General features: G+C 35.0%; 1 long non-coding RNA gene across 2 annotated transcripts; it reads left to right on the top strand.

Annotated features, from left to right (window-relative positions):
* Positions 1 to 1,181: 1,181 nt before the first annotated feature.
* On the top strand, positions 1,182 to 23,552 carry LOC105475399 (uncharacterized). Of its 2 annotated transcripts, XR_011621649.1 has the most exons (5): positions 1,182 to 1,235; positions 7,086 to 7,130; positions 10,426 to 10,491; positions 12,876 to 12,998; positions 22,432 to 23,552. It is a non-coding gene; the product is annotated as an uncharacterized lncRNA (long non-coding RNA). The 2 variants fall into 2 exon arrangements; XR_983318.2 differs by lacking the exon at positions 12,876 to 12,998.
* Positions 23,553 to 25,098: the final 1,546 nt, after the last annotated feature.

Below are 25,098 nucleotides of genomic sequence, written 5' to 3'. Positions count from 1 at the left end.
TTAAACAAAGTTCATTTTTTGTAATATGATACAACACAAGTTTTTTCCTCTAAAATATTTAAAAGAATATTAGCAACTACAGTAGAAGTTTTATTTTTATTTTTGACTTATAAAAATCCATACCTAGAAGAAATCAATGAATTATGTGGCACAAAGGTGATGACATTTGTAATGCCTAACTTATTTCTATCAACTCAGGATATGACTTCTATAGTAGTGTTAAAGGAATATAATATTTTTTTTAAAATTTGCTTTTTAATTTCATGCTACTTTCTCTACCTGGCTTAGGACTATAGCATGTAAACTATTATTTGACTAATAGAATCTAAAAAACTCAGCATTAATTAATACTTTGAATGTAACTATTTTAAAATCTAATGCATCTGAATATTCATTCACTAATCATGTTTTGTACATCTACATTTTTCCATATATGCATTGTCTTGCAAAATCCTTGTCCTTAAGGAACTTATGAAAGACAAAGAGAAAGAGGAGATAAACAACAAAAAGACTAATAAGGTGGTGAAATAAAAATCATAATAGATATATAAACATGTTGTTACTATTGCAAAGTGGAAAACATTTAACTCAGGCTGGAAGTATTAGTCAAATGAACTGATGCAAGTATTTATAATGTATAATCACCCAAATTCAATGACGTAACACAATGAAAATTTATTTCTTGTTCACATCAATACACTGATATGAGTTGGGCAAGTAGGGACCCAGGGGCGAAGGCTCTTCCATCCTGCTATGCTGCCATCTTGAACATATGATCTCCAAGATCACAGTTGAAATGGAACACAGTGAGGACAAACACAACTCAAGAAAAGGCCAGCATTAGTTTCTGCCACATTTCAACAGTCAGAAGCCAGTCATATGATTCTAACGTAATTTCAAGAGAGGCTGGAAATGTAGTGTTGTTGGATTTCTAGAAAGAGAAGTACATACCAGTGATGAGTCTATTCCACACAGATTAAGTTAGGAAGCTCCCCAGGACATGCTAGTAATAAAATGACTTTATCATTGGGTTTACAATTTCTTTATGTTAGGAATAGTAAAATCTAGTAAAGTTCCTTAAGTTCACACACTGAGAAGAAAGTAAGAAATTATGATGTCACAAAAGGTGTGTATTTAGGAAAACAAAGCCATCAAATACATCACATTTTGAATCCTGCCTTGTTGGAAGAAACACCAAAATTATGGAAGAAACAATATTTTCCGTCAGTACTAAGGTTTATAAAACAATGAATACTGAGTATTATTTTATATCAACATTTCTTAAGGGAGCTAATAGTTACATTGCTGGAAACTATTGATGTTGTTTGTTCTAAAGTTTTATCATTTAGTTCTCATCCTTTATAGTTTCCTTTGAGTTTTATTCACATCTACTTTTAATCTGAAAGCAAAGCCACTTGGCTTGCTTCATATCAAGATGTTTACACATACTTGATGTTGAAACTTTTGTGTACAGAGGTTTCTGTGGTTGAACTCTGAACACCAGAAATCCCACTAAGCCAGTGTTTTCTCCTATCTTCCTAGTAATTCTTTAATAGCTTATTCTAGTTCCTAATGAGCACTGCAATTCTCTTGTTGATTTAAAACTACACGCAGAACCTATATCTGAATTGATAATCTAACTCCTTGGCTTGTAGGGATGAATCCTGTACCCTCTATTCTGTACTTTCATAGGCTGACTGGAGTACCATTTTTAAGTGAACAGATAGCCTGATCAATACCATTGTTCCTCAGCAAATGTAGTGTAATTCCATGATGATTCTAGTTGCTGAATTTGCCTCCACCAAATTGGGCAACCTTTAATACAGAAGCTAGTCAAAATCAAACTTATGAGGGTCCTATATTTCTGAATCATAGACTGGTCTGTGGGCCATCAATCTTGATCAATGACCTACTCTAGATCAATCCTCCAAACTGGTTTGATACAGACTTCTATGAAAACTGGTAACGTTTTTCTTAATCACTCTAGCTAAGATTTTTCTTCCTTAAGTTCACTTGTAAAGTTTATTAGCTGATAAAAAACTTTCTTCCTGAAACTGAATGTCTATAAAGCCAGTGAGTACTGTACATTTACAGTACTGAGTACTGTAAATATAAACATGAATAAGAGTGATCCACATTTTGAAATGATCATAATCTAATCAGCATGAGTATATAAATATATGTGTAACACATTATAATTGCTGCAGTGACTATTTGAACAAAGTGCTAATCATCTACCAAGCAGTAAAGGCAACAACATAGTAAGTAATTTGTCAAATTAATGAATATTTGAATATCTTCCTTCATTACAAGGACTTTTGAAAGTATCTCTTTATTGGTGGCCATTAATAATTTTTCTACATTTCAATGTGGTGTTTAACCTCCAGCCATACTCTGAGGACCTAAAAGATCTCACTGAAGTTTTCTACCATCTCCTAATATCTAATGCAACTCTGACTGGTAACAGAGACATCTAAATGCCCACTTTCAATGATCAAAGTTAACAGATCTCCAGAGTTAATACTCAATTAACTTGCTCAAAAGAGGGCACAGACATGGAATTATAAATGTTGCAGTTACTAGTATGAACCATATTAGGATAATTAAAGCTGAGGTCACCATGAAGATAAATTATAGAGCAAGACTGAAATAGAATAAAAGATGAAATACTTTAAAAATGTAAAATGTGAAGTGGTTTCTAAAGAAAGTTCAGAGAAAAGGTAACTGTAAAAGAGCATTGTCCCACAAAAGTCAGTGACAGAGAGATTTTGAGATACAGGGAGTGATAAACAATGTTAGATTTCAAGGGTTAAATGAAAGTAGCTAATATTTTTTGACCACTTGCTTTTGCTTGCTCTGTTCTGATTTGAAAACTATACTCTTTTATATCATTATTTTGTGATTGAAATAAATAGGTATATATATTATTCAGTACCCTCTAAGAATTGTAATACATTTTACTCCAATATACTAAAATTTCTAGGAGTGAGAAAACTATTCAAAATATTTACTATTTTCCCAGACTTCAAATAAATTCTAAAGTAGAATTCAATGCATATCATTAGCAAGTTAAAATAATTAACAAGGATAAAGATACTATTTATTTTCCATTAGTATCTTGGAAGCAAGCTAATTCACTCTATGAAGTCAAAATAGATATTCAATCGATATTCATTCACTTAAAAAGAACCTTCGATCTCCCGGCAGTGCTTCTCATTGCTGGACCCAATGGGCAGCCAAGTTGCAAAGCAGACTGGGAAATAATAATTGTGAGGATCAGTCCCCTTTGTTACAGAGTCAAACAAGGGAAGATGGAGAAAAGATCTCACAGCAAACAGTCAAACTCCCAGCACTATGTGAAGTCATGTTTGGGATTATTTTTGGGTAGCTACAAGTGCTAACAACCCTGTCACAGAAGTGTGTAATAGTAAAAAAGAACCACACTCCTGTAGTTGGCTTTTAAAGATAAGGATAAGCTTGTGTTCAGAAACTCAGGCATTCCTTAATATGCTTCAAGTTACATTCACCATTCTCCTTTGTCTTTAGTGCAATTAAGTTAATTTTAGTAATGCTTCTATCCTTGATGCTGAGTATGCCAGAAGAAAAAAGATTAATATAAGATAGTGGTACATGTGTTCACTACACCACTTTTTCAAAATTCTGTTTGATAAGTTTTTCCTTTATTCTTATTGATATATAGTATTTTACATATATAGAGTACATGTAACATTTTGTTGCATGCATAGACGTATAATGATTAATTCAGGGTATTTGGGGGTATTCATCACCTTGAGTATCATTTCTCTTTGTTGAAAACATTTCAAGTTCTCTCTTCTAGCTACTTTAAAATATATAATACATTGTTGCAAACTATAGTCCCCCTACTCTGCTATCAAACATTAGAACTGGTACCTTCTATTTAACCGTATGGTTATACCCATGCAACAACCTCTCTTCATACCCCTCTCCCAACCACAAACCTTCCTGGCCTCTGGTATCTATCATTCTACTCTCTGCCTCCATGAGTGAATGTTTTTAATGCTCACCAATGAACCTGTGAAATTTTCTGTGTCTGGCTTTTTTCACTTAACATAGTGACTTCCAGGCCTATCCATGTTTGCTGCATATGACAGGAATTTTTTTTCTTTTTTTATGGCCAGATAGCATTCCATTGTGTATACAAACCACATTTTCTTCATCGATTCATCCATTGATGGACACTTAGGTTGATTTCATATCTTTGCTATTGTGAATAGTGCAGCAATAAATATTTGTGTGTAGACATCCTTTGGATATACTGATTTCTTTTCTTTTGGATAAATACCCAGTTGTGGGATTGCTAGATTATGTAGTTTTTAGTTTTTTGAGAAATCTCCATACTGTTTTCCATGGTGGCTGTACTCATTTCCATTTGCAACAGTGCATAAACATTCCCGATTCTCTACATCCTCACCAAAAATAATCTGTTATTTGTTGTCTTTTTAATAATAGCCAGTCTAACGGGGGCAAGATGATATCTCATTGTGATTTTGATTTGCATTTTCTTGATGATTAGTGATGTTTTCAGGGGAAGATTAAATACATCATACTTTTATAATACATTTTTATATATTTTATAAAATACATATGTGATAAATTGATATGTAAATTCTTATTCAATAAAAAAAATAAAATCAGCCAGGCAAGGTAGCTCATGCCTGTAATCCCAGCACTTTGGGAGGCTGAGTGGGTCACTTGAGGTCAGGAGTTCAAAACCAGCCTGGCCAACGTAGTGAAACCCCGTCTCTACTAAAAATACAAAAATTAGCCAGGTGTGATGGCGGGTGCCAGTAGTTCCAGCTTCTGGAGGAGACTGAGGCAGGAGAATTGTTTGAACCTGGGATGCAGAGGATGCAGTAAGCCGAGATTCCGCCACTACACTCTAGCCTGGGCAACAGAGCGAGACTCTGTCTCATAAACACACACACACACACACACACACACACACACACACACACACACGTTAAAATCAGTAACAGACTTCAAAGGAGTTCTACAGTTTTTCTAGGCATCTGCAGATTTTTGCATATGGGAAAATAGCTAATGCCGTACCTCTTACAAGTCCAGCTAGCTTACGTATTTTGGCATCAAGGTGTTCTTCCTGGTGTCTCCGTCTTATCACCTTTATCATGAAGATTAGTCTTACATTATTAAAGTTTTAGCAGCATATATAATGTTTTATACTGCCATTATTCACAGGCCAAACATATCTTCTAATTAAGTTATTCCAGTTAAATTATTCTGACAAAAATAATACTTATTGTTATTCTGCCAGTGATGCTTATGTCTTGTTAAAAACAACATAAACCAGAAAGTAACTTTATTACCTGTGGTTTCGTCAAAGACTTGAACATGTATCATCTGAAAAGCTAGTGAATGTCTGTAATCAGATTAGACCATTCCTTGCAAGATCCTGCCCACTATTTAGCCAGAGTTTAGCCCACTGTGCTCCTGCAGGAATCAATAAATTGCCTTTCACATAGTATGTGCTTTCCACTCTGCTTTCTCTTCACCATGGTCAACTTACCATGCTAAGTTTATCATGTTGATTATTTGCTCCTCTGCTTGGGAAGGTAAATTTAATTTCAGAAGAAGGAAGAGTGTGATGCAATTTGTTCTGGCAGTCAAGCTTTGTTTTCTAATCTAGCTGTACTGGAGAGAATGAAAATCTGGAGTCCCATCTGATCCTTGTGTCTGCTTCTCAGCTGGTTCAGAATACACTGGGCATGCTGGCCAGAAACTTGAAGAAATAGACTCAGGAACTAGCTTTTGGTGCAAATTATGTAGGAAAATGGAATTGTTAGATATGAGTTCTGTATTTCTTTTTCATGAAAGGAAAAAGTTTCATTTGAAAAGATTGACAGTCTACTATAACTTCCTTTTGCCACAAATCCATGAGTGAAATAGTGCCAAAGATTTTAACTGTTTTCCCATAAGGTGAGATAGATACCAAAAAATATAAAATATTGTATATATGTTATGAAGCACAGAAAAAGAGAAAATATGAGCCTTATTCCCATTTCCTTAAGAATTAGAACATTAGAAATAAGGTGATTTTACTTATGTCCTTCTTCCTCAGTTTCCTGCCCCTTCTTCTTCCACCCACCCACCTGTATTAGTTTTTTATTGCTGCCAGGAAAAAACAAAACAAAACTCTAACTGTTTAAAATAACATTTATTTATCTCAGAGTTTGTGAGTGCTCTACCTCATGACAAAATGAAAGGATCATGGAGGCTGTGCTTATTTAACATGCCACTGTATTAATCAAAAGATTCTTTTAAAAATAAAGTTTTGGTGCTGCAAAAGAAATAGCACTGAAATATAAAATTTTCTTTTTAATTCTCAGCAAGGCAATGTATTTCTGTAGAAAGGTGCGGCCTTACAGATGGAGCAATGGTGAACTATGGATGAGAAAATGTATTCTGTGTATTCAATCTTTCTTCTTTGCATTCATAACTAGAATGTATGGTTTTTAGATTGGTAGATACATGCTAACATTGTCTTCTTCCAAATGGGAAGCCAACATTTCTTGGACTAGTCCTCCAAATTTTGATACTTTATATCTAATGAATACATTTGGATTTCAATTTCTTTAAAATACACATATGTCAAATACAGGTGACATGTCTTTGTCAATTCCTCCTTCTGTCATAAGGTTATGCTTTGGTTTTACGGGCTACCCCAAGGAGGCAATCCTTACCAGGAGATTTGTGCACAAAGAACAAAATCGAAAGACTATAATGGGTTTTAACAAATATGAAATTTTGAATTGTATTTTGAAACATCTGATGGACTTACTGTATATTTAGGATTGCTTAAATTAGCCTGTCAGCTAAATTGAAAGAGTTGTTCTGTAATTCAGAGTGCAAATCAAGAAGCCTCCATGTGGAGGAGAATGACTGAGTTCAGAAGTGTGGGCCCTGTTCTGCATCCTTCACATCATGTTATCATGATGAATGGAATGTAACTTCACACATATACTGCCTATATCCAGCTGAAAAGAATACATGATCATGTCACAACCTAAGTCTACTTTTTTTTTCAGCCTACCACTTGAGAGTATGACAAAAGTCAAGGGTTATCGTTAATGGTGAGTAACATCCTATAATGATTACATGTAGGTTGAGAAGGGACTTTTGTATGTTTGAAAAAAGAAAATATATCCCAAATTATAAAACTTCAAGCACTATTTTTTCTTGTCATCTAATATGGACATATTTTATTTTCTTTTATAAATCATTAGCATTAACTTAACACTGGAAGAAAATATTTATGAATGATAAACTCTGCCATAAGCTAAGAATATCAGGTTAAAAAGAATAGTAGCCCTCTGTGACTTCTTGGTGCATTCTTTTCAATAAATTAAGCTGCATGCAAATAATCCTTTAAGTAGAAAAATACCATGAATTATGTCCATGAGTGTCAATATATTTAGCCTAAAAATCATGCTGTATATTTATAAGAAAAATACTGTCCATTTAAACTTTTTTTTTTTTTTTTTTTTAAGACGGAGTCTCGTTCTGTCGCCCAGGCTGGAGTGCTGTGGCCGGATCTCAGCTTGCTGCAAGCTCCGCCTCCCGGGTTTACGCCATTCTCCTGCCTCAGCCTCCCGAGTAGCAGGGACTACAGGCGCCCGCCACCTCGCCCGGCTAGTTTTTTTTTTTTTTTTTTTTTTTTTTTTTGTATTTTTTAGTAGAGACGGGGTTTCACCATGTTAGCCAGGATGGTCTCGATCTCCTGACCTTGTGATCCGCCCGTCTCGGCCTCCCAAAGTGCTGGGATTACAGGCTTGAGCCACCGCACCCGGCCCATTTAAACTTTTTAAAAATGGAGATGACTGCTTTTCTATAGTCTGATCCTTAGGATTAAATGATAAGTCAGGATGTTTTTCTGAGGTAAAATAGGATACGGTTTTTAAAAAATGTTTAGCTTTCACAAATTAGAAGCTTGTCCCTATTCCTTTTGTTAATCACTAGGTTGAACATCATCACACTAATAATGCTAATAATAAGATATCTTAAGTCCCATGAAGGTGGTTTTGTTTTCTTCATTTTGAGAAAGCTTAACATGCTCCAGGTTTTCTGAAGTACATACACAGTACACTATGCTAGTTTAAAAATGATTCTATGATTTATGACTTCTCATGTTTATACTGGATCTATATTTAATTACCAGTATCTGGTTGTCAGAAAGTCATATATTTGCAAGAGATAAAGCCAAAAATTTTAGAATAGTTTAGGACACTTGCAAGAGTAGATCCAATTACACATCAGTTACCAAAGTCACTTTTAAAAGTGACTTTGAAGTATAATACCCCCTTATCATAAAAATTCTTTGGGAGTCCAACATTCCCCACCACAACAATTACTTAGCAATGAATTTCATGGCAAGTTTGTCTACATAAAGAATACTCTTATTCTGATAAAATAATGGAAACATAATAAGGGAAATTGAAAAATTTAGGCTAAAATGGGATATATTTATATGTAAATGTACCTCATAAATGTCTTACAATATCATATATATATATATGGTACATTTATTTATGAGATGCATTTATTTATTCTGGGATGATTTTTAAACTTCCTTATATCAATTATGTGAGATTTGGTTAGGTTAAATAAAGTTCAACATTACTCATACGTTTCCCCTTTGATTCCCAAAAATCCCATCTGTTACTAAGAAAGCTTTTCCACAAGGTAGATTTGCAAAAGTTTGGAATTGTATTTGCTTTTATAATAGTCATGGTAAATTCATCATATGGTCACTGCTAGCATATTTTTATTACTGTGATATAACTTTATACTGAAATTGCCTTATTCCTTGCTATCTTATCAGTATATCAGTATACTTCACCCAACTATACAGAGCCTCATAAATCTACTAGGCCATCATATCTTTTAGCTACAAAAAAGTACTGTTGTCACTCATTTACAAAAAATTTACTTCATTCATATAAAACATGCTGAATTTCCATAAAAATCCCCTTTAATTGTGTGTGGGGGGGGGGTTGGGTGGGGGCTGATCACCTATTTCCTACTAGGTAGTAGCTACAGAAGCAACCATTTATTTTCCTTCCTGTGAACTTTGTGTATTTTGGCAGTCAGTGAAGCCATGGGCATACAGGTGAGGCTGCTGAGAATCAGATTTTCAAAGACTAGCAAAAAGAATTAAGGCATAGAAAAATGTACTTTATTCATTTACACTTATTAGTTATTTTAATTTATGAATTTGATATGGCTTGGCTCTGTGTCCTCACCCAAATCTCATCTTGAATTATAATCCCCATGTGTCAAGGGAGGGACCTGGTGGGAGGTGATTGGATCATGGGGGTGGTCTTCTCCCTTGCTGTTCTTGTATAGAGTTCTCAGGAGATCTGGTTGTTTGGTAAGTGTGGGGTTCTTCTCCCTTCGTGTGTGCTCTCCTCTCTCTTTCTCTCTCTCTCCGTCTCTCTCCTGCTAGAGAGATGTAAGAGGTGCCTTGCTTCTCCTTGGCCTTCCACCATGACTGTAGTTTCCTGAGACCTCTGCAGCCATCTGGAGGTGTGAGTCAATTCAACCTCCTTTCTTTTACAAATTACCCAGTCTTGGGTAGTATCTTTATAGCAGTGTGAAACGAACTAATACAGAATTTTTTCAAATATTTGCAAAAATGTAGAGAATAGTAAAACATATGTATATGTACTCTAATTTCAACAGTATGTCTAATTTTGTTCATCTATTGCTTCCCCGCCAGATTATATATGTGGAAATCCAAGACATTAAATTATTTCATAGGTACATACTTTGATATATCTCTAAAAGACAAGTACTCTTTAAGCAAAAACAGAACTATAATATGATTATGACAACTAAAATGAGTGCAGTAATTTCTTATGATTAATTTTCAAATAATTACATTTTTACTTCTTAGAATGTTCTTACCTAAGTTTAGATGATCGGGCTGCATACAGCCTCACCTGTATGCCATGGCTTCACTGACTGCCAAAATATACAAAGTTCACAGGAAGGAAAATAAATGGTTGCTTCTGTAGCTACTACCTAGCAGCAGATAGGTGTTCACCCCGCCGCCCACCCCCACACACACAATTAAAGGGGATTTTTATGGAAATCGAGAATGTTTTATATGAATGAAGTAAATTTTTTGTAAATGTGAGTGACAACAATACTTTTTTGTAGATAAAAGATATGATGGCCTAGTAGATATTTGGGAATGCTGAAGAAAAGTTGCATTAACAATAATAACAGCAGTTAATAATAAACGAATAAATGTTGAGACACGCACTCTGAGTCAGGTCCTGTGCTAATCGCTGTACTTGGGTCAATATTTTAGTCTTTTGAAAAACACTTGATAATAGGCCTTATTATTTTCTCTGTATTTTTTAGATTGAGACCTACATGAAACAAATTCCTGAAGTCATGGATCTAATGGCAAAACTAAGTCAATTACAGGTATCTCATTCTATTATCTGTACTCCTTCTTACCCACCTCTATATAATTTAGTATATTTTAGCATAGATGAATATACAGAATGGAATACTACCCAAATATATATACCACCTTTTCAGTAATTCCATATGTATTTGAATATAGAAAATTCTTTTCTTTTTTTTTTTTTGACAGTAAATGTACATAATTTTACCTATGAATGCAGGAATACCTATTCACTGACTAAATTTAGTAGAAGCTTCTATTTCATTATCTGCAAAATAGTCTATGCACACTGTAACACATAAATGTGAAGATAAATGTATTTTTTCTATTTAGCTAAAATATTTTAAAGAGCGAGAAATAGTAGAGAATAAATTTTAAAAATATATTTCAATATATAACTATACATATTAAGTATGAAAATGGTTCCATATTTGAGGTTGACTTCTAAATGAATACAGAATAAAAAGCTTATCAGTTTTAGGACAACAAAACTATAGGAACTATAAAGAAAGCGGGGGATGCACTAAAATTAGTAGAAGGCATACAAGGAACATGTGTTGGCTGAAACAAAGGAAGCTCATTTAGGAATGTATCAGATTGAACTAAGCTGTGATAGAGACTTGTTTGAAGGTTTATATGTTGCTGTGAGTGTTCCAGGTATGTTAACTTCATCTGTTTTTTAATATTTTTATTGGGTGCCTCCCATTGTTCTGAGGCATCAAAGTAAATATTAACTTAATCACCCTTCTGAAATGATTCTTACATAACGATTTCTTATTTCAGTTATTCGAGTTATTGACTAGGTGAAAGACATTCTGCCAGTTTTTGCAGGGGATATAAGGATGAGTAAAGCTCTGTATCCTCAAATGGGGAGCTTGAAAAAAATACTATTAGGGAAAGTATGTGCGATATGTGATATACTTCTAAAGTTCTGAGTGCATGAAAAAGATGGGAAACCATAGCAACAAGTTGAGGACAAAGCAGGATAGATTTGTGGACAGGATTTCTTTAATTAAATTTTTTGAAGCTCTAAATCTTGAAGGCACTTTAAGTTTCTTTCTGTATGTTATCCTTCCTTTAAAATGTCATCACTACAGGTTCTACATTGGGACCATTTCTTTCTTTATTCACAGTCAGCATAATAAATTAGAACCACAACTCATTTCTAAATTTTCAATTTCTCTTTGTTAAATCTAACAAAGCTGCTAGATTGCTCTTCCTAAAGACCAGTTTTTCGGTGTTACTAGGATTAGCATTTTTGGGAAGCCTGGCTGATAGGATGATAATTCTTTGAAAACCATCAAGTGACTTAAGATATCACTATTGTCCATGCCTGTGGTTCTTTAACTTTAGTATGCATCAGAATCACCCAGAGGGCTTGCTAAAAGATACACTGCTGGGTCCTACCCCCAGATTTTTTAAATTCAGGAAGTCTGAGGAGGAGCCTATAAATTTGCATTTCTAAGAATTTCACAACTGCTGCTGAGACTGCTGGTCTCAGGACTTTGAGAACCACTGGTCTATATTACTTTTATTAGCATGGTGATTAGATAGAGCACAGGACTCGCAAGAAGATCTAGATCCTTTTCCAGATGTTTCCTTTGCTAGAACTATGAGTTTATGGAAGTTGGGTGGTCTCCCAAGATTTAATTTTATTATCTGTTATATATTAGATCCAGTTGTGAGTTGAAGCTGGCCTGAATGGCTTTTGAAAACCAGGTCTGCGAATCTATTCTAAACACTGGGTTCAGTGATATCACTGAAGCTGATATTGGTCATGGTGAGAGTATTTAGCCCCACGGAAAAGGACAGTCATTAAAAATCAGTTTTTCTTTCTCTGTTTTTCCCCCCAGAAGAATTTTATTCTTCAATATTCCCCATTATCTATAATTATATTCCCTTCCTCAGGTATATTTTCTCATGTATACTTTAAACTGTACTTATGATTCACAGTTAATAATAAACCTACATATGTACAAAACAAACAAATAGATATTTTGTTTGCACATCAATGAAATCATGTGTTATTTCTGTTTCTGAACCAAAGGTGATTTTGTCCCCAGGGAACATTTGGTGATATATAGAGACATCTTTGGTTGTAACTAGAATGCACAGGACAACCCCCACAGCAAAGAAGTATCCTGCCCTAAATGTCAAGAGAGCCAATGTTGAGAAACTGCTCTATATAGTATTCTGTAACTAGATTTTTTTTAAAACAATATACATCTAGACACACAGATAGATCTATTTCATTTGCAAGCAACTGCACAGTATTTGCTTTTACCATATGAATTTTGCATTATGTATTTTTATTTTATATTATGAACTTTTAAAAAATCTGACGACTGTAAATCTGATGTTGATTTGTTGATTTCTTTTTAAAATTTATTTATATTTTAAGGAAATGAAGTCAATATGTTGAAGAGACATCTACACTCCTATGTTTATTGCAACACAATTCACAACAAGCAAGTTATGGAATAAGTGTGTGTCCATCAATGGATGAATGGAAAAAGAAAATGTAGTACGCATACACAATGGAATACTATTCATCCATAACAAAGAATGAAATTCTACCATTTGTGGCAACATGGATAAACCTGGAGGACAGTATGTTAAGTGAAATAAACCAGGCACAAAAAGACAAATATGGCATGGTTCACACATATGTGGATTCATAAAAAGTTGATCTCATAGAAGCAGAGAGTACAATAATGGTTGCCAGAGTTGAGGGAGGTTAAGGTTGTGGGCAAGATAGGGAGATATTGGTCAATGGGTACAAAGTTATAGTTAGATAGAAGGAATAAGCTCTGGTGTTCTATTGCACAGTAGGTGCCTAGAATTAATAATATTATACATTGCATTACATACTTCAAAAGAGCGAGAAGAGAGGATTTTGAAAGTTCTCAGCACAAAAAAAGATAAATATATAAGGTGATGGATATGCTAAACATCCTGATTCAACTTTTCCACAATGTCTGCATGTATGAAAATATCACATTATACCCCATAAATATGTACAATTATGGATCAAAAACAATATTTAAAATTACTTATTTTTAAATTAACAAATAAAATATTTTTATGGTGCGCAAAATGACGACATATTCATATATTTGTAAAATGACTACATTGAGCTAATTAATTGATGTGGTTATGCTTTGTGTCCGCACTCATGGATCATCTTGAATTATAATCCCCATAATTTCCAGTCTCCACATGTTAAGGGAGAGACCAGGTGGCAGTATTTAGATCATGGAGGCGGTTCCCCCATGCTGTTCTTGTGATAGTGAATGAGTTCTCACAAAATCTGATGGTTTTTTAAGGGGCTCTTCCCCCTTAAGTGAGCACTTCTTCTTTCTGCTGCCTTGTGAAGAAGGTACCTTGCTTCTCCTTCACCTTCTGCCATAATTGTAAGTTTCCTGAGGCCACACCAGCCATGCTGAACTGTGAGTCAATTAAACTTTTTTCCTTTATAAATTACCCAGTCTTGGGCAGTTCTTGATAGCCTTATGAAACAGACTAATACATTAACATAAGTGTTACCTCACGTACTTTTTTTTTGTGTGTGTGGTGAGAACATCTAAAATCTATTTTCAGTGATTTTCAAATATATAATATTTTGTCATTAACTATAGTCAGGTCTCTTGAATAAGTTCCATTTTCCTTTTATTACATTTTGGAGAACCAATTATTACATAATTACCAGAATATCATTGACTTGATCCATATTAATTTTCACATAATCTTGGACACCATCACAATTTGAAACCTCTCACACCCTTTTGAATAATCTATTTTTCTCAGCAGCAGATTGGTCTTTCTTAGTTTATCTTTATTGTAAAAACTCATGTAAATCTAGAATTTGATAAGTCAATTGATTGTGAGCAAAGACATTATTGACAAAGTGTTGGTTCCAACTGATTCCAAATGCATGGAAACTTCTATAACATAATGCACAAACATGAGGAAACAAAAGGCATAGAGTATGAAGTAAAGGTAGACCATGCTTTCCTGGTTTTCTTCTGGTCAAAATGCTGGATATTTTTTTAAAGATCAGGACCTAGGCTCTCTTGTTTTCAAACCCTGTACTTTCTTGAAAGAAAATTTCATCTAATGGCATTCATTAACCTCCTTTGTTTGAAAATGACTCCAAAAATTGTATTTTCTATTTGAAAGTTCTGTATTGAGCCCAAGCCCACAGAACCTACAACTTGCTTGATATTTCCATTTGGATAATAAAAAGTAACTCTAACTTACTTATGTAGAAAAATATTTCTCATCTTCTCCCTAAATGTGGTCTTTAACAGTTTTGCATCTCCATTACACTGCATATTTAAAACACCCTTTAAAATTCTTCCACCTCTCTCCATTTGATCTGCTAGCTCCGTAAGCCAAGCTTCTATCCTCTCTTACTTGGATAGTTTACAAATTAGTCTCCCTTATCCATTCTTATCTCCTCCCAATACAATCTCCTCAATAGATTGTTATTATAAATTCAAGTTTGATAATACCTCACCTCTTCTTAAAATCTGTTAATGACTTCGTCTGCTTTTAGGATAATAATCAAGAGCCTTAATGTGTTCCACCAACTAACATCACATGGCCAACAAGCATGAAACGTCTCTTACCTATGTCTTCAGGCATGTATCAAATTAACCCTCCCCTTAATCTCTATATGACAGCCTTACTGACTTTCTTACAATGAGTGGTCCCTGAAGGCTCAGGGCCCTTGCACATGCAGTGTCCTCTGTCTTACAGCACTTTACTCTCTCATCTTTGCTAGTAATTAGATTCTCAGTTCAAATATCACTTCACTGGGAAACCCATGCCTCTCAAGGAATATAGAGAAACTCCTTTCCTATGACGTATTTTTGTTTAATGGCTTTGTCAGTATTATAATTTCATAGGCATTTCTGTTTTATTTAATTAATGTCTGTTTCTTCTCAATAGACTATAAGCTCCACACTATCTGCTTATGTTCAATATTTACAGCATCAATACTTAGAGTGTGTGACACTCAATAAGAACTCAATACATATTACCAATTATTGAATAAATGTGTTAAAATGTGGAATAATTGGAATACATGTATTTCTTCTCTCTTTCTCTCATAGTTTCCTCCCCCTAATAAATCAGCAAAAGATGTTCATTTCCTGTAATGTGCAAGTCATTCTAAGAATCTACCTACGAGATGGTACCATAATGATTCTTAATGCTGGCTGCATATTAGAATTATTTGGGGGGCTTTTAATAAACATCCAAAGTTAGGCCCACCACAGAACAGTTAAATCAGCATTTCTGGAGGTGAGGCTCAGGCAACATTTTTTTCAAAAGCTCTCTAGATGATGCTAATGTGCAGCTAGAGTTGTGAAACATGCTCTCTAATGGATGAAATCTGAATACCCATCTGTTCATGAACCATACAAACCATTACTCTTGGCCTAGGAAATTTCTAATTCTAATTAAATAATTCTGGAATCATTCATTCATATATTCATTCAAAACATATAATAGTTTTAAATTATATGTTGTTACATCTTATATTTGTTACATAAATATTACATGTTACGTATTATTACTAGAAGCAAAAGTTTGTACTAGGAATTGTGAAGGATATAAAATGCAGACAGTTACTTTCAAGATTCTAATATGAACGTTCTTCCTCACTTAGCTAATATCATAGAGTTAATCAGAATTCAATCCCTAGCATTTTCTCTTTGCAGATCCTCTCACTGTACCTACTACTTGAACATGCAGTAGTCTTTCCCTCTGATTGTACAAATGTAATAATGCAGGCATGGCTTATGCAAGAAAATTCATGAACCTCTTCTATAAAATGAATACATCTACTCACAAATATTTTCCCCTTACTCTTAAAACTGAAAGGGAGACTTTCTGATTGCTATAACATCTAGAGGACAGTGGTTAGAGATACTGCTGCAAAAAGAGAAGCTGCAGAACTGTTGGGGTGGGCAGGAAGAGTAGAAGTATTTTAAAAGAGACATGGTGAAATCAGGAAGCTTTTTCCTCAAAGGGCAGTTGCTGCAGGAGCAACTGAGTCATCCTCCCAGTATTGTCTGTCCTAGATACAGTGAACAGGAAGTGAAAGTTTAGTGTTGCTTACTGTCAATTGCCATCCACATAAACAGACACAGGAAGATCAAGTCATGTTACTTTAGCCTTAGTGCCCTTGAATGTTTTGATAAATATGTTTAGCTATTTACTCAATATAAATATTCAACTTATGTACCCCATGGCCAAATTTTATAATTTTCCTTTTGAATTCTTTTTAAAAAGCATTCTCTGTTCCCACACATTTATTTATTTTATTTATCTTTTTGAATTTGCCAACCTCCAAGTCCCTCGCCTCGCCTCGCTTTCTGCTGATGGGAGGGGAAAGTCTCATCATCCAGACCCCTCATAAAGGTATACTTGGTGCCAGGGAGTAATCCCCTTGGGTCACTAATGGATATTCACACATCTGAGAATGCTGTTAAGAAGCTTCTGAAGTAGAATGCGATTCCAGCTGTAGCAATTACATACTGCTCATATTTCCTAGTTTAGACTCTGGGGAGCTCAACAACTGCCTGTTAGCAAGCTGACGATGGAAGGAAGCGCTGTAAATCTCACAAGCAATGATAAAGCCGATGCTCCTGGAAGACGGAGGAAAGACTGAATTGCAATTAAAAAACAGAACCATGAACCTTGGCCTTTTAAAAGAACAACACCCACAGTACGTTAATGAAGGACATGAGAGGATAAACCAAACTGTAAACATTTTTTATATCTCTCTTCAGTTATCATCTCTTGGTTGCGAGTGGAGTAAAAGAGGAAACGAAACATCATGAATCCAAATTAGTCTGTAAGATACATCTAAGTCTCAAATACTGTATCATTTTGAACTTTTTCAAAGTTTTGTTTTACATATAATTTGGTCACTTAAAACAGAAAGTTTATAACTCTTATCATATAGGTATCATTAAAGAAGATAATTTAGGACTTTAAAAAATAGCCGTCCAAAAAGGAGTTGAGTTTAATTGTTACAGAAAAAAAATACACTAAATATCTCACACAGAAGATTTACTAAACATCTCACAGAGACAGCAGTATATTGAGCCTCTAACAGTTTAAGAGCTTTTCTTGCTGTGTCCCTTTGACAGATAAGGAAACTGATGTTTAAGAAAGGTTAAGTAGTTAATAGTAATCCCATGAACACGAAATGGCAAAATAAGAATTGGGACTCCGTTCCTTCTGATTCCAAAAGGTGTTTTTATATTACCTTATATTTCTTACTGTGAATCTAACTTGTTCTATTTGGGGGAATGAGACAAATTTAAAGACCTTCCCCCCCAAAAAAGTATCAAATCACAAATAGTTTAACTTAACTACATATGTTGTGTTCTATGATGAGAATATTACATTGTGAATTGGCAGCATATCTTCTCCCATTGTTTAAACATAAGATAATTAGAATTTTGATTGCAAAAATTTGCTTCCATTCTATAGGTTGCCTGTTCACTCTGATAGTAGTGTCTTTTGTTGTACAGAAGCTCTTTAGTTTAATTAGATCCCATTTTTCAATTTTGGCTTTTGTCACCATTGCTTTTGATGTTTTAGTCATGAAGTCTTTGCCCATGCCTATGTTCTGAATGGTATTGCCTAGGTTTTCTTCTAGGATTTTATGGTTTTAGGTCTTACATTTAAGTATTTTGTTTATTTGTTTCTTTTTGAGATGGAGTCTCACACTGATGCCCAGGCTGGAGTGCAATGGCTCAATGTCCGCTCACTGCAACCTCCGCCTCCCAGGATCAAGCAATTCTCCTGCCTCAGCCTCCTGAGTAACTGGGATTACAGGCACCTGCCACCATGCCCAGCTATTTTATTTTATTTTTTATTTTTAGTAGAGATGGGGTTTTACTATGTTGGTCAGGCTGGTCTTGAACTCCTGACCTTGTGATCCACCCCCCCACCCCCAGCCTCCCAAAGTGCTAGGATTACAGGTGTGAGCCACCACGCCTGGCCTACATTTAAGTCTTTAATCCATCTGAGTTAATTTTTGTATAAGGTGTAAGGAAGGGGTCCAGTTTCAGTTTTCTGCATATGGCTAGCCAGTTTTCCCAACACTATTTATTAAATAGGGAATCCTTTGCCCATTGCTTGTTTTTGTCAGGTTTGTCAAAGATCAGATGGTTGTAGATGTGTGGCATTATTCTGAGGCCTCTGTCGTGTTCCATTGGTCTGTATATCTGTTTTGGTACCAGTACCATGCTGTTTTGGTTACTGTAGCCTTGTAATATAGTTTGAAGTCAGGTAGCGTGATGCCTCCAGCTGTGTGTTTTTTTTGTTTTTTTGTGTTTTTTTTTTTTTTTTTTTTGCTTACAATTGTGTTGGCTATATGGGCTCTTTTTTGGTTTCATATGAAATTTAAAGTACTTTTTTCTAATTCTCTAAAGAAAGTCAGTGGTAGCTAGATGGGGATAGCATTGAATCTATAAATTACTTTGGGCAGTATGACCATTTTCATGATATTGATTCTTCCTATCCATCTGATAAAGGGCTAATAGCCAGAATCTACAAAAAACTTAAACAAATTTACAAGAAAAAAAAGAACCCCATCAAAAAGCAGAAGGATATGAATAGACACTTCTCAAAAGAACACATTTATGCAGCCAACAAACATTTGAAAAACTCATCATCACTGGTCATTGGAGAAATGCAAATCAAAACCACAATGAGATACCATCTCATGCCAGTTAGAATGGCAATCATTAAAAAGTCAGGACACAAGAGATGCTGGAGAGGATGTGGAGAAATAGGAACACTTTTACACTGTTGGTGGGAATGTAAATTAGTTCAACCATTGTGGAAGATAGTGTGGCAATTCCTCAAGGATCTAGAACTAGAAATACCATTTGACCCAGCAATCCTATTACTAAGTATATACCCAAAGAATTATAAATCATTTTAGTATAAAGACACATGCACACGTATGTTTATTGCAGCACTATTCACAATAGCAAAGACTTGGAACCAACCCAAATGTCCATCAATGATAGACTGGAAAAAGAAAATGTGGCACATATACACCATGGAATACTATGCAGCCATAAAAATGGATGAGCTCATGTCCTTTGCAGGGACATGGATGAAGCTAGAAACCATCATTCTTAGCAAACTAACACAGGGACAGAAAACCAAACACCGCATGTTCTCTCATAAGTGGGAACTGAACAATGAGAACACATGGGCAGAGGGAGGGGAACACCACACACTAGGGCCTGTTGTAGGGTGAGGGAGGGATAGCATTAGGAGAAATACCTAACGTAGATAACGAGTTGATGGGTGCAGAAAACCACCATGGCATGTGTATACCTACATAACAAACCTGCAGGTTTTACACGTGTATCGTAGAACTTGAAGTATTTAAAAAAAAAAAAAAAAAGTGAATACAATGGAAGTTCCCTCACTGTATCCCAAGTAGACTGACTGAATGGCTACATTGATGAATGACTGGTGGAAAATATACCTTATGTGTGATGAAGGGAAGGAAGCTTGATATTTAGGCAGAAGAAAAGGAATAGGGAAATGTAATACAATTCAAAAACATAAGAATTAAGCCATAGGAAAGATGAAGAATATCTTGCTTCATTTATACTTTCCATAGTTCTACTTATGTATATTATCTTCTCTTATACTTAGAGTATTCCTGAGGAGTGAGTCCCTCTTTATAGAAGGCACAGAGCTCTTCAAATAAGAAAACAAACAAACAAACAACAACAACAAAAAACAAAAAAACCCAGCAATTGCCATACATGACAAAACAATCAAACATTATTTTCTTTTTGATTGACCTAAAAGAGGTATTAAAATATAAGTATTTTTCAGATTGCTAATGTCTCATACTACTGATGCTAAGTTTGTTGAAAAGATTATTATATTCTTTATTGTTAAATTTAGCAAAACAATACGATCATGTCAGATTAGATAGAAACTATCCTAGCTATAGCTACACAATAGCCTCAACCCATTTTAAAATGGGAAAAAAGAACTTATGAATGTATGACTAAGTTTGTAAAGCATTATCTCTAAGCTGTATGATTTAATCATTTTTACAGTTTTTACAGTTTATAGCTTAATAGCTTGACTTTGTACTGCATTGACAGTAGGCAAAAAGCTTAATTAGTAGAGTTCCCAAATTACCAATAGCGTAGGAAGTACAAGTGAAAAACACATTTTCAAGCTGTAGAAGAACCTACCTGCTAAAACAATCATTTTGTCTCCCTGAAAATACTTTTGGTGCTGCATTGCAAGCAACTTTACAACATTTTTCTTTTGACCAAACTCTTTCAGTTGGTTGGCTTTAAGTAGAATTAGTGACTGCTGCTCTCTATATAATGGAAATTCCTGTTCCACTGCCAAGAATCCATTAAGATGGTTCAGGAAAACCAAGGACCAATCGTATTTTACAATTCCTTGTTTTGTTTACTTGGTCTCTCTCAAATTAAAAAAAAAAAACAATGAAGACAGATGAAATACCCAAATAGTCTAAATTCTGTGTAAGTTAGATACATGAAATTTTGCTTCTTAATTTTAAAGGGCACTTTGGAGTCAGATTAAAAAAAATACTATCTAATAGTTTTTCACAGAAAATTATTAATTAGACCTTAAAGCACAGTTTCAATAGATCACAATGGATTCTGAGATCAGCTCCTGTGAGTGCTTCATGAAAGCCTAGAGAAATTATAAATAGTACAGTTTTAACACTATGTGTGATATATATACATATATTCAAGAGTTTTTTTAAGATGACGTATTCAATGTATATATTACATAATGGTAATTGAAATGTAGTTTAATAACAATACCAACGGCCTATATTACATGACACCCTTGGTAAATGATGCAGATTTGGGAGCAAGAAGGTCCCAGACTGCCCAGGTTTATGTCTAGATTTCCTAACTCTATGATTCCTAACTCTGTGACTCGTTTTGTTTTGTTTTGTATTTTCTATCTGTAAATTACAGTTGACCATCAGTACCTACTTCACAAGGTTGTTACGATTATTAAAGGAGTTAATGGATGTAAAGTGCCTACAACAGTGCCTGGTACCTTATAAAGTATTAACTGTTAACTGTGTTGCTGTTGTTGCTTTATTTTTTTTTTCTTTTGCTGTGCCCCTTTCTCTTTATAAATATATTTATCTTGTCTGGTTAATTTTTTTTGTATAAGAGATTAATCTTGTTTAGGTGTTGTATTAGTCCATTTTCATAGGCTAGAAAGAATTGCCTGAGACTGCGTAATTTATAAAGGAAAAGAGTTTAATTGACTCACAATTCAGCGTGGCGGGGAGGCCTCAAGAAACTTACAACCATGGCAGAAGGCAAAGAGAAAGCAAGGCACCTTCTTCACAAGGCAGCAGGAAGCAGTGCCAAGCTAAGGGGGAAGAGCCCCTTAAAATACCACCATCAACTCTCCTAAGAACTCACTTATTGTGAGAACAGCATGGGGGAAACCACGCCCCATGTTTCAATTACCTCCATCTGATCTCTCCCTTGTCATGTGGGGATTATCAGGATTACCGGGATTGCAATTCAAGATGAGATTTGGGTGGGAACACAAAGCCTAACCATATCAGGTGTGCATGTGGAAATATTGTAAGAAATTTATTAGAAAATAGTGTAAATCTATGTGCCTGTTTTTGTACAAATACCATGCCTCTGGCTCTGTTCTTTTGGCTTAGAATTGCTTTGACTCTTCAGACTCTTTTGATTTCATATGAATTTTAGAATAGTTTTTTCTAATTCTGTGTAAAATGACATTGATAGTTTGATAGGAATAGCATTGAATCTGTAAATTACTTTGGTCAGTATGGCCCTTTCAACAATACTTGTTCTTCCTATCCATGAGCATGGAATGTTTTTTCATTTGTTTTTGTTGTCTCTGATTTCTTTCAGCAGTGGAACAGGATAGAGGACCCAGAAGAAAAGCAACACACCTGCAAACATCTGATCTTCGACAAAGTCAACAATAACAACCAAAGGGAAAAGGACTCCCTACTCAATAAGTGGTGCTAGGATAACTGGTTAGCCATATGCAGAAGATTGAAACTGGACCCCTTCCTTTCACTATATAAAAAAATCAACTTAAAATGGATTAAAGACTTCAGTGTAAGCCCTAAGCTATAAAACCCTAGGATAAAACCTAGGAAATACTATTTCAGACATTAGCGTTGGCAAAGAATTTACGACTAAGTTCTCAAAAGCAATTGCAACAGAAACAAAAATTGACAAGTGGAATTTAATTAAACTAAAGAGCTTCTGCACAGCAAAAGAAACTATCACCAGAGTAAACAGAAATCTACAGCGTGGGAGAAAATATTCGCAAACTATGCAACTAACAAAGGTCTGATATCCAGAATCTATAAGGAAGTTAACTCAAGCAAAAACCAAACAAGTTCATTAAAAAATAGGCAAACAGCATGAATAGACACACTTCTCAATAGAAGACATACATGTGGCCAACAAATATATTTAAAAGTACTCATGATCACTAATCATTAGAAAAATAAAACCACTATAAGATGCCATCTCACGCCATTAAGAATGGCTGCTATTAAAAAGTAAAAAAAAAGGCCGGGTGCGGTGGCTCACACCTGTAATCCCAGCACTTTGGGAGGCCAAGGCAGGCAGATCACAAGGTCAGGAGATCGAGACCACGATGAAACCCCGTCTCTACTAAAAATACAAAAATTAGCCGGGCGTGGTGACGGGCGCCTGTAGTTCCAGCTACTCGGGAGGCTGAGGCAGGAGAATGGCGTGAACCCAGAAGGCGGAGCTTTCAGTGAGCCGAGATCGCGCCACTGCACAAACAAAAACAAAAACAAAAACAGATGTTGGTGAGGTTTCGAAAAAAAGGGAACACTTATACACTACTGGTGGAAATGTAAATTAGTTCACCCACAGTAGAAAGCAGTGGAGATTTCTCAAAGTACTTAAGACAGTACTACCATTTGACTCACCAGTTTTGTTACTGGGTATATACCCAAATGAAAATAAACCTTCCTACCAAAAACACACTGCACTCATGTGTTCATTGCAGCATTATTCACAATAGCCAATACCTCATATCAACCTAGTTGCCCATCAGCAATGGATTATACAGAGAAAATGTGGTACATATACACTGTATTCGTCCATTTTCACACTGCTGAAACATACCCGATAAACACACCCGAGACTGGGTAATTTAAGAAGAATAAAAAATTTAATGGACTCACAGTTCCACGTGGCTGGGGAGACCTCACAATCATGGCAGAAGGCGAAAGGCATATCTTATGTTGTGGCAGGCAGAGAAAATGAGAACCTAATGAAAGGGGTTTCCCCTTAGAAAACCATCAGATCTGTGAGACTTACTTACCACCACAGGAGCAGTATGGGGGAAACCGCGACCGTGATTCAGTTATGTCCTACTGGGTCCCTCCCACAACACATGGGAATTATGGGAGCTACAATTCAAAATGAGATTGGGGTAGGGACACAGCCAAACTGTATCATACACCATGGAATACTACACAGCCATACAAAATAATGTAATCATGTCCTTTGCAGCAATATGAATGCAGCTGGAGGCTGTTATTCTCAGGGAATTACTGCAGGAACAGAAAACCAAATACTGTATGTTCTCACTTGTAAGTGAGTGCTAAATATTGAATACCCATAGACACAAAGATGGGAACAATAGACACTGGGGACCACTTTAGGTGGGACAGAGGTAGCACGGCATGGAGTGAAAAGCTACTTATCAGGTACTACGCTCACTCCCTGGGTGAGGGAATGACTTGTATACCAAACCTCAGGAACATACAATTTACCCGTTTAATAAACTTGCACCTGTGCCCACTGAACCTATAATAAAAGTTGAAAAACAAAAAAAGAAAAAAAGTGTGTAAGTAAATTTACAGTACCTGTCCTCACATTACAGAGAATCTAGTGAGTGAAATGAGAAAAAAATAGAACTTGTGAATATGTAATTAAGTTTGTAAGGATTGTAAGCCAATAATATACAAGTCAATGCATAATCACTAACTGTGAGATGTGATATGAAATGGCAATATAGAATCAATGGTAAACTGACTGTCTTCAGAGTTCACTGACCAGCCAAAGAGGCTTAAGGAAAAGAAACAAAGAATGTTTCATTCTAAAAACTTTTTCAAGAAATAAATTAAATGATATCATGAAGAGTTTAACTATGAAACACATATACACACTAACAAAAATCCTATTCAACTTTAATATGCCTGTTTAAATCTACCATGTATATGCAAATATTTCTAATGTTTACAAACATATAATTTGTATCCTGCTTTTGTACTGATTATTTGTCAAATATGTTGGGTCAGGTTTCTGCAAATCTTCCTAATTGCATTTTAGTGGTTTCATAATATTTTGTGAAATGGCATAATCTCTTATTGTTGGACATATATGCTGGTTTTAATATTTTACAGTTATAAATTGTGATCCAATAAGATAGTTCTGCAGACTTTTCTTATTTTGAATTCTTTTCTTTGGATCAACTATTAAAAGTGAAATTATTAGGCCCAAATGTATGATTAATTTTTTCTG

The sequence above is a fragment of the Macaca nemestrina genome, chromosome 4 (assembly GCF_043159975.1).
Source record: "Macaca nemestrina isolate mMacNem1 chromosome 4, mMacNem.hap1, whole genome shotgun sequence".
NCBI classification, from domain to species: Eukaryota; Metazoa; Chordata; class Mammalia; order Primates; family Cercopithecidae; genus Macaca; species Macaca nemestrina.
The sequence above is the reverse complement of the archived record's forward strand: the minus strand, read 5'-3'. Positions and strand labels throughout refer to the sequence as shown.